The following is a 14,546-nucleotide window of genomic DNA, read 5'->3' on the forward strand; positions in this document are numbered from 1 at the left end:
ATCAGGCATCATTGAGGACATGATTGTCAAGGTTAGGCCATTCGCCTTTCCCACTGACTTTGTAGTGCTGGAAATGGAAGAGCACAAGAGTGCAACTCTCATTCTAGGAAGACCTTTCCTAGCAACTGGATGAACTCTTATTGATGTACAAAAAGGGGAAGTGACCCTGAGAGTCAATGAGGATGAGTTCAAGTTAAATGCTGTCAAAGCTATGCAGCATCCAGACACAGCAAATGACTGCATGAGCACTGATATTATTGACTCTTTGGTGGAAGAGATCAATATGACTGAGAGTCTTGAATCAGAGCTAGAGGATATCTTTAAAGATGTTCAGCCTGATTTGGAGGAACCAGAGGAAATAAAAGAGCCTCTAAAAATCCCTCAGGAAGAGGAGAAACCTCCTAAATCAGAGCTCAAACCACTACCACCATCCCTGAAATATGCATTTTTGGGAGAGGGTGACATTTTTCCAGTGATCGTAAGCTCTGCTTTAAATCCACAGGAAGAGAAAGCACTAATTCAAGTGCTTAGGACACACAAGACAGCTCTTGGGTGGTCCATAAGTGACCTTAAGGGCATTAGCCCAGCAAGATGCATGCACAAAATCCTATTGGAGGATGATGCCAAGCCAGTGGCGGCTAAATCCAGCCATGAAGGAAGTGGTGCAGAAAGAGGTCACTAAGTTACTAGAGGCTAGGATTATTTATCCTATTTCTGATAGCCCCTGGGTTAGCCCTGTCCAAGTTATCCCCAAGAAGGGAGGCATGACAATGGTTCATAATGAAAAGAATGAACTGGTTCCCATAAGAACAGTTACAGGGTGGCGTATGTGTATTGACTACAGAGGGCTCAATACAGCCACTAGAAAGGATCATTTTCCTTTACCATTCATAGACCAGATGCTAGAGAGACTAGCAGGCCATGAATACTACTATTTTTTGGATGGCTATTCAGGTTACAACCAAATTGCAGTGGATCCTCAAGACCAAGAGAAAATAGTATTCACATGTCCATCTAGAGTATTTGCTTACAGAAGAATGCCTTTTGGTCTGTGCAATGCACCTGCAACCTTTCAGAGGTGAGTGCTCTCTATCTTCTCTGATATGGTAGAAAAGTTCCTGGAAGTCTTCATGGATGACTTCTCAATATTTGGAGACTCATTCAGCTCCTGTCTTGATCATCTAGCACTTGTCCTGAAAAGGTGCCAAAAGACTAACCTGGTCTTAAACTGGGAAAAATGTCACTTTATGGTGACTGAAGGAATTGTCCTTGGGCACAAAATTTCAAGCAAGGGAATAGAGGTGGATCAAGCCAAGGTAGAGGTAATTGAGAAATTACCAACACCTGCCAATGTTAAGGCAATCAGAAACTTTCTGGGGGCATGCAGGATTCTATAGGAGGTTCATAAAGGATTTTTCAAAAATTGCAAAACCTCTAAGCAACCTGCTAGCTGCTGACACGCCATTTGTGTTTGACACAGAGTGTCTACAGGCATTTGAGACCCTGAAAGCCAAGCTAGTCACAGCACCAGTCATCTCTGCACCTGACTGGACATTACCATTCGAATTAATGTGTGATGCCAGTGACCATGTCATTGGTGCAGTGTTGGGACAAAGGCATAACAAGCTTCTGCACGTCATTTACTATGCCAGTCATATTCTAAATGACGCACAGAAGAATTACACAACCACGGAAAAGGAGTTACTTGTAGTGGTTTATGCCATTGACAAGTTTAGATCCTATTTAGTAGGTTCAAAAGTGATTGTGTATACTGACCATGCTGCTCTTAAATATCTACTCACAAAGCAGGATTCAAAACCCAGGCTCATAAGATGGGTGTTGCTTCTGCAAGAGTTTGATAGAGAAATAAGAGACAGAAAAGGGACAGAGAACCAGGTAGCTGATCACCTGTCTCGGATAGAACAAGTAGCAGGGGCGTCCCTCCCTCCTACTGAGATCTTTGAGACCTTTCCAGATGAGCAACTTTTTGCCATTCAGGAAGCACCATGGTTTGCAGACATTGCAAATTATAAAGCTGTGAGGTTCATATCCCAGGAGTACAGCAGGTTGCAAAAGAAAAAACTAATTTCTGATGCAAAGTACTACTTGTGGGATGAACCATATCTCTTTAAGAGATGCGCATACGGAATGATCCGCAGATGCGTCCCTAGAGAGGAGGCACAGAAGATCCTGTGGCATTGCCATGGATCACAGTATGGAGGACATTTCGGAAGTGAGCGAACAGCCACTAAAGTCCTCCAATGTGGCTTCTACTGGCCTACTCTCTATAGAGATGCCCGAGAGTTTGTGTATAACTGTGACAGTTGCCAAAGAGCTGGTAACTTGCCTCATGGTTATGCCATGCCTCAACAAGGGACCTTAGAGATTGAGTTGTTTGATGTATGGGGTATTGACTTCTTGGGTCCTTTCCCACCATCATACTCAAACACTTACATTCTGGTGGTAGTAGACTACATATCTAAATGGGTGAAAGCAATTGCCACACCCACTAATGATACCAAGACTGTGCTGAAGTTCCTTCAGAAACATATTTTCAGCAGATTTGGTGTTCCCAGAGTACTAATCAGTGATGGGGGCACCCATTTCTGCAATAAACAGCTTTACTCTGCTATGGTTCGATATGAAATTAGCCACAAAGTAGCAACTCCGTATCATCCACAGACAAATGGGCAGGCTGAAGTCTCTAATAGAGAACTAAAGAGAATCCTGAAACGGACTGTAATTGCCCGTAGAAAGGATTGGGCAAAGGGCTTGGATGATGCTCTGTGGGCATACAGAACAGCATTCAAGACTCCTATAGGAACCTCTCCATACCAGCTTGTGTATGGCAAGGCCTGTCATCTGCCCGTGGAACTGGAACATAAAGCCTATTGGACAACCAGATTCCTAAACATGGATGCTAAGTTAGCTGGTGAGAAAAGATTGCTCCAGCTAAATGAGCTAGAGGAGTTCAGACTCAATGCTTTTGAAAATGCAAAAATTTATAAGGAAAAAGCAAAAAAGTGGCATGACAAGAAATTGTCACCCAGAGTCTTTGAGCCAGGACAAAAAGTTCTGCTATTCAACTCTAGGCTCAGATTATTCCCTGGGAAATTAAAATCCCGGTGGAGGGGACCATATGTGATCATAGGAGTGTCACCATATGGTTATGTTGAGATTCAAGATATTGATTCTGACAAAAAGTTCATTGTTAATGGACAGAGAATCAAACATTATCTTGAAAGTAATTTTGAGCAAGAATGCTCAAAACTGAGGCTTGAATGAAGCTCAGTAGAAGTCCAGCTAAAGACAATAAAGAAGCGCTTGTTGGGAGGCAACCCAGCCATTAGCAAGTTGTTTGTCTTAATTAATACTTGTAGAAGTTTGATATACATTTTTCTTCAAAGATTAATCATCAAAATTAAAGGAATTCACAGAGTTACAGAAGGATTCAGTGCAAAAAGCAGAGAAAAGGAGTTTGCTGGCAAGAAAACACCAGTAAAGGGCATTTTGGGCATTAAACGCCAGAATGGGTACCATTCTGGGCGTTTAATGCCAGAATTGCAGCATCCTAGGCGTTCAGCAAAACGCCCAGTGATAAAGGGGTTTCTGGCATTTAACGCCAGCCAAGGTACCTGGCTGGGCGTTAAACGCCCATAATGGCCAACAATTGGGCGTTAAATGCCAGAATGGATACCATTTTGGGCGTTTAACGCCAAAAAGGCAGGGGGAGGAGATTTTGTTTCCAACTTCAAATTTTTTCAAATTTTCATGTTTTGATTCATACTTTTCTGCATAAACATGTTTCAAACTTTCATCATTCACCCTCAATTTTCAAAAATTCAAACATTTTCTTAATCTCTTTTCAATTTTCTTTCAAATCCTTCCCAAATCTTCTTCAGAAACTCAATTATCTTCTTAATTTCTTTCCAAATCTTTTTCAACTCATCATATCATCTCTTAATTCTTAGATGCATAACCAAATTTTCAGATTTAACATCTTTATATCTTTTTCAAATTACAAATCTCATCTTTTTCATATCATGATTTTATTTTCTTCCATCAATCATATCTCTATGTCATATCTCTTTCAAATTTTTCGAAATGCCTCCCCTCCTCCTATAAATATACATTCGGCCATCCCCTCCTCTCCATCATTCGAATTTGCCTCTTCTCCTCTGTCTCCCCTTTCCTTTCTTTTGCTTGAGGGCAAGCAAACCTCTAAGTTTGGTGTGTTTTTCCGTGATCACTGAGCTAAGACTCATCAAGATCATGGAACCTAAGGGAAAACAAACCAAATCAAGAGGCAAGAAAGAGAATACTCCAAAGAGTCTTTGGAATTAAGAGAGGTTCTTAACCAAAGAACATGCAGACCATTACCACAAAATAATGGGTCTGAGGTTAGTGATCCCGGAAGTTAAATTCAATCTGAAAGAAGATGAATATCCGGAGATCCAAGAGCAAATTCGAAACAGAGGATGAGAAATTCTAGCCAATCCTGAGACAAAGGTTGGAAGAAACATGGTTCAGGAATTCTACTCAAATCTGTGGCTGACAGATAAGCAGAGAATAACTGGAACCGCCTTTCATACCTACCAAACCATGGTCAGAGGGAGGCTTATTTACTTCCATCTGGACAAAATAAGAGAGATCTTCAAGTTGCCTCAACTACAAGATGATCCAGAATCCTTTAATAGGAGAATGGTGAGAGTAGATAAGGGGTTGGATCAAGTTCTAGAGGACATATGCCTCCCTGGAATTAAGTGGATAACCAATTCAAAAGGTGTCCCAAACCAGTTGCAAGAGGCTGGTTGGACTTCATTGGGCGTTCTATATTGCCCACTAGCAACCGCTCTGAGGTCACTGTCAAAAGAGCAGTGATGATTCATTGTATTATGCTTGGAAAAGAAGTGGAGACTCATCATCTGATTTCTCGTGAGATTTACACAATTGCAAACAAGAACTCCACTGAATCCAAACTGGCCTACCCAAGCTTAATTTCTCTGCTATGTAAAGATGCTGGGGTAAGGATGGGAGTAGATGAATTCATCCCAATCGAACACCCAATCACCAAGAAGTCAATGGAAGGACAAGTTCAAGACAACTCCATAAAAAGGAGGGCGCAGGAGTTCCTCCCATAAATTCCTGAAATTGACTACTAAACCCGCCTAGAAGCATCTGTTACCAAGATGCAAGAAGCTATGGAATAACTTAAGGAAGAACAGCAGAATCAAAACTGCATGCTCTGCAAACTGCTGAAGGAACAGGAGAAGCAGGGGTGTGAGCTAAAGGAGCTGAAGTGCCAGAAGCTCTCCCTTAAAGGACCAAGCACCCCACAGATTGAGGGAGCATCCACTTCTCAAAATCAAGGTTGTTGAGTCCTAACTCTGTGATAACCTTTATTATTAAGAGTCTATTTTAAGAGTCATTTATTTTTCTGTTTTTATTTTCTGCCTTCTATTATTATTGGTTTGCTCCTATATTTATTTTTGAGTCTTATTGTCATTCCATGATTAATAAAATTTAAAGTTTATGTCTTAAAGCTATGAATGTCCCATGAATCCATCACCTCTCTTAAATGAAAAATGTTTTTAATTGAAAAAGAAAAAGAAGTGCATGAATTTTGAATTTTAAAACAGATTAATTATTTTGATGTGGTGGCAATACTTTTGTTTTTCTGAATGAATGCTTGAATAGTGCATATTTTTGAATTTGTTGATTCATGAATGTTAAAATTGTTGGCTCTTGAAAGAATGATGGAAAAGGAGAAATGTTATTTGGTAATCTGAAAAATCATAAAATTGATTCTTGAAGCAAGAAAAAGCAGTGAAAAGCTTGCAGAAAAAAAAAGAGAAAGAAAAAGAAAAAGCAAGCAGAAAAAGCCAATAGCCCTTTAAACCAAAAGGCAAGGGTGAAATAAAAAAAGGATCCAAGGCTTTGAGCATCAGTGGATAGGAGGGCCTACAGGAATAAAATCCTGGCCTAAGCGGTTGAACCAAGCTGTCCCTAACCATGTGCTTGTGGCGTGAAGGTGTCAAGTGAAAACTTGAGACTGAGCGGTTAAAGTCGTAGTCCAAAAGCAAAAAGAGTGTGCTTAAGAGCTCTGGACACCTCTAATTGGGGACTCTAAGCAAAGCTGAGTCACAATCTGAAAAGGTTCACCCAGTTATGTGTCTGTGGCATTTATGTATCTAGTGGTAATACTGGAAAACAAAATGCTTAGGGTCACGGCCAAGACTCATAAAGTAGCTGTGTTCAAGAATCAACATACTTAACTAGGAGAATCAATAACACTATCTGGATTCTGAGTTCCTATAGAAGCCAATCATTCTGAATTTCAAAGGATAAAGTGAGATACCAAAACTATTCAGAGGCAAAAAGCTAAAAGCCCCGCTCATCTAATTAATACTGATCTTCATAGATTTTTTTGGAATTCATTGTATATTCTCTTCTTTTTATCCTATTTGATTTTTAGTTGCTTGGGGACAAGTAACAATTTAAGTTTGGTGTTGTGATGAGCGGATAATTTATACGCTTTTTGGCATTATTTTTAGTATGTTTTTAGTATATTTTAATTAGTTTTTATTATATTTTTATTAGTTTTTATTTAAAGTTCACTTTTCTAGACTTTACTATGATTTTGTGTATTTTTTTGTGATTTCAGATATTTTCTGGCTAAAATTTAGGGACCTGAGCAAAAATATGATTCAGAGGCTGAAAAAGGACTGCAGATGCTGTTAGATTCTGACCTCCCTTCACTCAAAGTGGCTTTTCTGGAGCTACAGAAGCCCAATTAGTGAGATCTCAATTGCGTTGGAAAGTAGACATCCTGGGCTTTCCAGTAATATATAATAGTTCATATTTTTCGCGAGATTTGATGGCCCAAACAGGCGTTCTAAGTCAGCTCAAGAATTCTAGCGTTTAACACTAGAACTGGCATAAAAACTGGAGTTAAACGCCCAAACTGGCACAAAAGCTGGCGTTTAACTCCAAGAAAAGTCTCTACATATAAAAGCTTCAATGCTCAGCCCAAGCATACACCAAGTGGGCCCCGGAGGTAGATTTTTACACTAAACACCCTAGCTTACTCATTTTCTGGAACCCTAGGTCACTAGTTTACTATAAAAACTACTTTTAGTGATTCATTTTGTACCTCATGACACTTTACACGTTTTATATTGTATCTTCTACGGCATGAGTCTCTAAACCCCATTGTTGGTGGTGAGAAGCTCTGCTGTTCTTCATGAATTAATGCAATTACTACTGTTTTTCATTCTATCACGCTTGCTTCTATTCTAAGATATTCATTCGCACTTCAACCTGATGAATGTGATGATCCGTGACAATCATCATCATTCTCACCTATGAACGTGTGCCTGACAACCACCTCCGTTCTACATGCAATCAAGCTTGAATGTGTATCTCTTGGGTTTCTAATCTAAGATTGGAACCTTCGTGGTATAGGCTAGAATTATTGGCGGTCATTCTTGAGATCTGGAACGTCTAAACCTTGTCTGTGGTGTTCTGAGTAGGATCTGGGAAGGGATGACTGTGATGAGCTTCAAACTCGCGTGTGTTGGGCGTAGTGACAGACGCAAAAGGATCAATGGATCCTATTCCGACATGATCAAGAACCGACTGATGATTAGCCGTGCGGTGACAGCGTATTTGGAACATTTTTACTGAGAGGACGGAAAGTAGCCATTGACAATGGTGATGCCCAACATAAAGCTTGTCATGGAAGGAGCCTTGCGTGCATGAAGAAGAAGATAGTGGGAAAGGAGAGATTCAGAAGACAAAGCATCTCCAAAGCCTCAACCTGTTCTTTATTACTGCATAACAAGTATTTATTTCATGTTCTTTTACTTTTTACAATCAAATCTGAGAATTATTGATATCCTGACTAAGAGTTACAAGATAATCATAGCTTGCTTCAAGTCGACAATCTCCGTGGGATCGACCTTTACTCACGTAAGGTATTACTTGGACGACCCAGTGCACTTTCTGGTTAGTTGTGCGGAGTTGCAAAAGTGTGATTGTAATTTCGTACACCAGTATTCAAAGCCCAATGCATTTTTGTTTAAAGCAAACCCCTACTCGGACCATCCGGTTTGGTTCTAAGTCTAGTACTAAGCTCGACATTCCCAGTTTTATTGTAAAGGTGATATTATAAAATCATGTACTGTGCTTTAAGCCTGATTATTGAAATTACCTCAATCTTACTGTCGCAATCGACCCGCATCCTGACTCTCTCCTTGTTGGAAATTTCTTGATACATGCCCTGGTAACCTGCACTTGTAACATACACCTAACCCCAATCGGCACGGCCTATTGGGTGATGAGTTCCACATTTCTGACAGCTCGAAACATCTAAAGCAGTCGCTGCCTGTTTTCCCCTACCGTTCCCTTGGGACTCCTCATTCATCGCAAAGTTATTCCGTCCTTGGGGAAAGTATTGTGTGTATCCTCTCTCCTTAAACTCTCGACCCCTTGGTGCGAATCCTTGGTTGTGCTCCCTATGACTTTCTTTTTCTGCAGCAACCTTTTTCACACACTCTTCAGCAATTCCGCTCTTATTTACCAAGTCTGAGAAAGTTCGGATCTCCATTGGTCCCCTCTAAACTTAAGATATCGCTCCGGAGCCCTCCTTCATACTTAATGCACTTCCATTCCTCGAAGTCTCCCAGAGCTCCCTGACACATATGGGAAAACCAGAATAGCTCCTCAAATTTGTCTGTATACTTAGATACGGACATAGCACCCTGCTTCAGTTGTAGTAACTCTAGTTCCTTGGCCGTTCTGGCAGAATTCAAAAAGTACTTTTTATAAAATTCCACCTGGAAGGCATCCCAAGTGATTGGGTCATCACCCTGCTGCAGGAGACGTCGGGCTCCTTGCCACCAATGCGATGCTTCCCCAATGAGTAGATAGGTAGCAAATTCAACACACTGCTCTTCAGGTACCAACTGCGCTTGCAGTGCTCGCTCCATAGCCTGAAACCAAGTATCGGCTTCAGTCGGATTGGTGGTTCCCTTGAACTTAGGTGGATTAACCTTTAAGAAGGTTGCCAGTGTCATCGGGCCCTGAGCTTCACTTCTGCCATTGCCATTATTGTTTATATGTTGCCCAAGAGCCTCTGCAGTGGCTTGCATAGCAGCAGCCATGTTCTCCAACGCCGCCATAAAGTTTACCGGGTCATTTGGGTTGATTCCCGTTCCCTGAGCACTAGTACGACCTCTCTCACAACCTCGACCGCGTCTACGAGGCACATCTAATTCCTATACACACCAAACAATCGATATCAAGTGGATCAGTCTCAATATTGAAAGTATAGTGCTTCAAAGTACCAAAGGTACACTCATGAACTTCATGCTAGACGTATCAGTCGGATACCCTAACTAGCACAGGCACAGACTCAGAGTATGCATTGAAGCATAAGCAGTTCAATCCCTCAAGCTCACAAGGACGAACTGCTCTAATACCATAATGTAATACCCTAATATTCAAATCGTATGCTCGAGTCATAAGTCAATGATATTACGGCGGTACAACCCTCAAGGTGGATTTTTATTACATAAATATAAATATAATTGGAAGGATTATTAATCGAAAAGCCTGAAAAGAGTAAAAATAAAATCGCGAAGTCGTATCACTCACGCAACGATGACTAATAGATAAAGCGTGAAGTCGAAAATGATATACAGATAAAGGTATAAAGGAGAGTAAGAGAAGGATAGTATATAGATATATAATATAAGTAAATAGCCACTAGTCACGACCCGCGAAGTTTAGGCCGGCTAGGGTATAGTATGAACGTAGTTGACAACAGTATTTCCTAATCTCTCCCAAACAAAACATAAGAGTCTCTATAGGCAAGTTCAGAAGAGTTCAATACATAATAAAGCTTTTCAAAATAAAGGTGGAGATATTCTAATCAAATATAAAGTAGAGAATATAAAGATCTTCGCCATCTCTCAGATGAACCACAGCTCACTTCTGAGCACCTAGACCTGTATCTGAAAAATAAGAGATATATACGGAATGAAAACTCCCGACCCATTGGTTTCCAATACGGTAAAAGTGCCAAATAAATACAATGCATTGTAATAAAAATGCACTAAGCATCCTAAACTTCCTTCCACCAAATGTTCATCCTATGTTCTTGCTAATCCATAAATAGGCAACTGTCATAAGGGAATGCTAAATCTAATTCCTCTTCCTCATGCTCCCCAACTTATAACTCTCCAACAAATCAGAATCAAAATTATAAGCCAAACCATTACCAGTTATTTTATCTCAGCAATTCTATATCAATACTTCAAATCCTCACCTGGAGCAAGTAAATTCACTTCACTGCGTCTACCCAGGGAGCTCAAGATATATCATTATCTACCTGGAGCAAGTGAAATCACTTCACTGCGTCTAGCCAGGGAACTCAAATTATCTCATTCAATAATCATCATTTTAAATTAATCATATCTTTATTCCATTTCAACAAGAACAACCCTCAGTGTCAACCGACACCAGCATGAGGGACCTCTCAGTTGTACACACACAATCAATACAAACAAGTAATACACAATTAAGGTACAAGTAGAACGGATAGCATATAGTCAGGTAACATAGCATATATGATATAGCAATGCAAACAAATAGGCAAACCCAAACAATTCAAACATATGTAAATGATGTATGCCTGCACTATGGCTGATGATATCATCTTTCAGTTATATAGCCAATCCAACACGTCCTGGTAGCTAACCATGGATAGAAACACCCATGTGGAGCAAGTGGGCTTGAGGTATAACCCCTTTGCTACTACCCACTTAATCCAGAGCCAGTGGAACAACCACTACTACGGCTACTACCCAGGCGGGTGTTTAAAATCTCAACCTGGAGCGAGTGGAATCACCACTACTGTCGCTACTACCCAGGCGTCACAATCTCTGACCTGAAGTAAGTGGGACGAACCACAACCCTTGCTACTGCCCAGGATCTCAAAACATACATTCATTCAGTTTAAAATCAATCATCATTGTTATCAAATCTCAAATATTAACCTAGAGCAAGCAGAATGAATCATAACCCTTGCTACTACCCAGGTATTATAAATACACATTCGTTCATAATCACTCTTCATTATTACCAATTCTCAAACAATGACCTGGAGCAAGCGGGACGAACCACGACCCTTGCTACTACCCAGGTATCTCAAGCATTGACCTGGAGCAAGTGGAACGAACCACAACCCTTGCTACTACCCAGGTACAGTCTCTATGTTGTGCCTAATTACCATTAGAGGGAATCCGTGCCCTGTCACCATTAGAGGGTATCTGTGCCCTGTCACCATTAGAGGGTATCGGTGCCTTGTCACCCTTTCAACTAGAGAGAAAACACAAGCATATTCACATTTAACATTTTCCATCATTATTCATTTACCACATTCATTCATTAATCATATATGCATCTCCAGCATACTCGCTAAGTGTTCAAGCTTCCTCAATCAATCATAATCATTTAATCATTTGTCATATACGTATACATACTCAGCCATAATTCAATACTTATCACAGCCATCCGGCTCATAACATACACAACACTTTCACCATCATCCTCAGTAACTCATACAATCATTATTCCTCATCATTCATCATTGATTCTCACTTTACTTCATCCACAAGTTACCACATGTCTTTGTTTCTTTTCATTACTAGGCATACTATAAAAATTTAGGACTCAAAGGATGAAAATAGAGGCTTAGAAGTCTAAAATTCAGTTTTAAAAACTCAAAAATCAATTTTTGCTGAGAACGGGGTCACACGTGCGCGTCGCCCACGCGCACGCGTGGGAAGCTAAGAAAAGCGGGTGATGCGTATAAATCATTTCCTTCAACCCCCAATACATATAAATCCATATCATCTTATACAACCCACATGCATTATCAACGAAGACATCAATTCCTCCCTCAAAACCAATAACCACATAATCCATACAATCCATTGTAACCAAATAACAACAATCACAATTCCATTCAATCCATATGACATCACACAATACACATCACTTATTTTCCTCACCTCTTTCTGGCCTCCGGCCCAAGATTCACGGTCTCTGCCCCAAATTCACAATTTTAATGCATATTCCACAAACTAATATTCACTATCCAATTCATAAAATCCTAAACATACCAAACATACAAATTCACACAATTCTCAACCCAATCATTAATTTACATTACATACCAACTATACATATTAGTTTTAACCATTTACACAATCCAAACTTAATCCTAGGGGCATCTAGCCTAGGAATTCTCATCATACCACACGGTACTTAAATAAAACTTAAACAATACCTCTTATAGCCAAAATAATTGAGCTTCTTCTTAAGAGTCTCCTCCAACTCTTAGCTCCAAGCCTTACCAAGGCCCCACAAGCAATATCAATCTTCCAATTGTGCACCAAAATCACCCAATACTCTAACATAATCAATTTTTACACTTATAATCAACCTAGGGTTCATGAAATTGATAAATCACAAGGGTTAGAGAGTTTTTTACCTTAACCCATGAAATTTTGTGATGAATATCACGAATGGCTCATACTTGAGCACCCCTAAATAACCAAAATCACAAGATTTCCTCAAAACCCAAATCAAATTCGAAATATAAGAGGAAATCGAAACTGGACAGAGGAGAATTAAATACTCACCAAAAAACTTAAATAGACTCGAAGAGAATGAGAAGAGCGACGCATGACTGCAAACGGCTCGTCAATCGGAGTTCTGGAGAGAAAGTTATGGTGATTTGAAGTTTGAAAGGCTAGGTTTCCTTCATCTCTTCTCTCTATCCGCCCCTCCCTCTCATTTTTAGGGTAAATGAGCTGCAATGCTCATAACTAATATTTATATATATTGGGTCTTGCACCCACTTGGGTCCGGTTCACTTAGTTTAGTCTGTTGGCCAATTTTGGGCCAAAATCTCTAAGATTAGAGTTTTAAATCGTATTTTAAATATTTATATCTTTCCAAATTATAAAATTTTATTTCTTAAAATTATTCACTTCTAATTAATTTTCTCAGCCACAGTACCGGATAGATCGCAGCCGGTACTGTCGGTCAATTTTCTAGTGCGCATTTTATTCAGAAAACTATGTTTTTTTGACTCAGAAAAATTCACTGACTCCAAATATCATATTTAAATTATCAAATTCCGATTGCTAGATTTTCTAACCATATTCGCTCCTATTTAATTTATTATTTAATTAATTACGGTTTGACAGGATTTTACAAGTGACATGTGGCATGTTGACGTGGACAGTTGTGTCATATGTCAAAATCCTGATTGATCACGCGTCAATTTATGCCATGGATCGCAACGTTATTCATCCGTTATGTTATAATTGTAGATGCACCAAATCGGACATGGACTTGCACTAAATGACTCATTTTAGTTCTCCAAATTGAATATCGTGCACCAAATGGTTATCATTAAAACATCTAAACAAGATCGAAACTGGGCTCCAATATTTTTGGTGATATTTTTTTAATAATGGTTTTTGGAGTTTAAAGTATTAAAAAATAGATATAGCAACCTTAATTAATTGGATCAATCATTTGTTAAATAACACAAACAGTTAACACTCATTTACCAATATCGGAATCCTGGTTTGTAAAAACCTTTATTTATTCATCAAATATGTATATATATATTAGCACATAGACCAAGTAGTGGTCCTTCTCCAATTATGGTTATCCCAGCTATGATAAGGACCATCATTTTTCACAGACCAAAACACATTTCGATGGCCAGCATCTACCTTAGGATTATACTTGGCTATACTACAACACTCCGGTTCAAAAGAATCCAATCGAAAATGAGCAAATTTAATTTTAGTATTAGTCACTTGAACAAAAGGCTTGCCTGGTTTTAAGATGATCGGAGATGAAAAATCATTGGCATTGAAGACCAATATTCTTGATTGTGGGAGAAAGTCATTAACAATGGAAATTGTAACTGTGTCGAAGAAATCGGAGGTGTTTGAAGGTAGTGATGAATAATTTGATGGAAAGATAATGTTGTTGTTGTTCTTATTATTATCATTATAGGGTAGAGTTCTACCAAATGTTGAGTAAAAACACAATATGAGATCAAGAATGAGGAAGAGAAAGAGGGATGCACGAATTGGAGTAGTAATTGACATTTTGCTTGTGAATTGTGATGTTTTTCCACCAATATATAGATGATGTCTTTAGATTTTATATTGGAAAAGTCTAGGGGGCTAGCAACTTTATTAAATTTTGGTCCGCATGTAACCAGTAAAAGAAAAATGAGTAATCCCAAGCCATTGGATAAAATCTCACACTATTAAAAACATCATTGATAACTACTTGATGGCTACAAATCACAAAAATTGCTGGCTCCCTAACACTCATCTTTTATATTCCTATCCTTCTCAAACACAGAATATTTGTATTTGTAGACATATAAATTGTATACTTTAATACATTTTGTCTTTTATAAGTCAATTAGTGTATGTGCTCATGCA

The sequence above is a fragment of the Arachis hypogaea genome, chromosome 11 (assembly GCF_003086295.3).
Source record: "Arachis hypogaea cultivar Tifrunner chromosome 11, arahy.Tifrunner.gnm2.J5K5, whole genome shotgun sequence".
Taxonomy (NCBI): domain Eukaryota; kingdom Viridiplantae; phylum Streptophyta; class Magnoliopsida; order Fabales; family Fabaceae; genus Arachis; species Arachis hypogaea.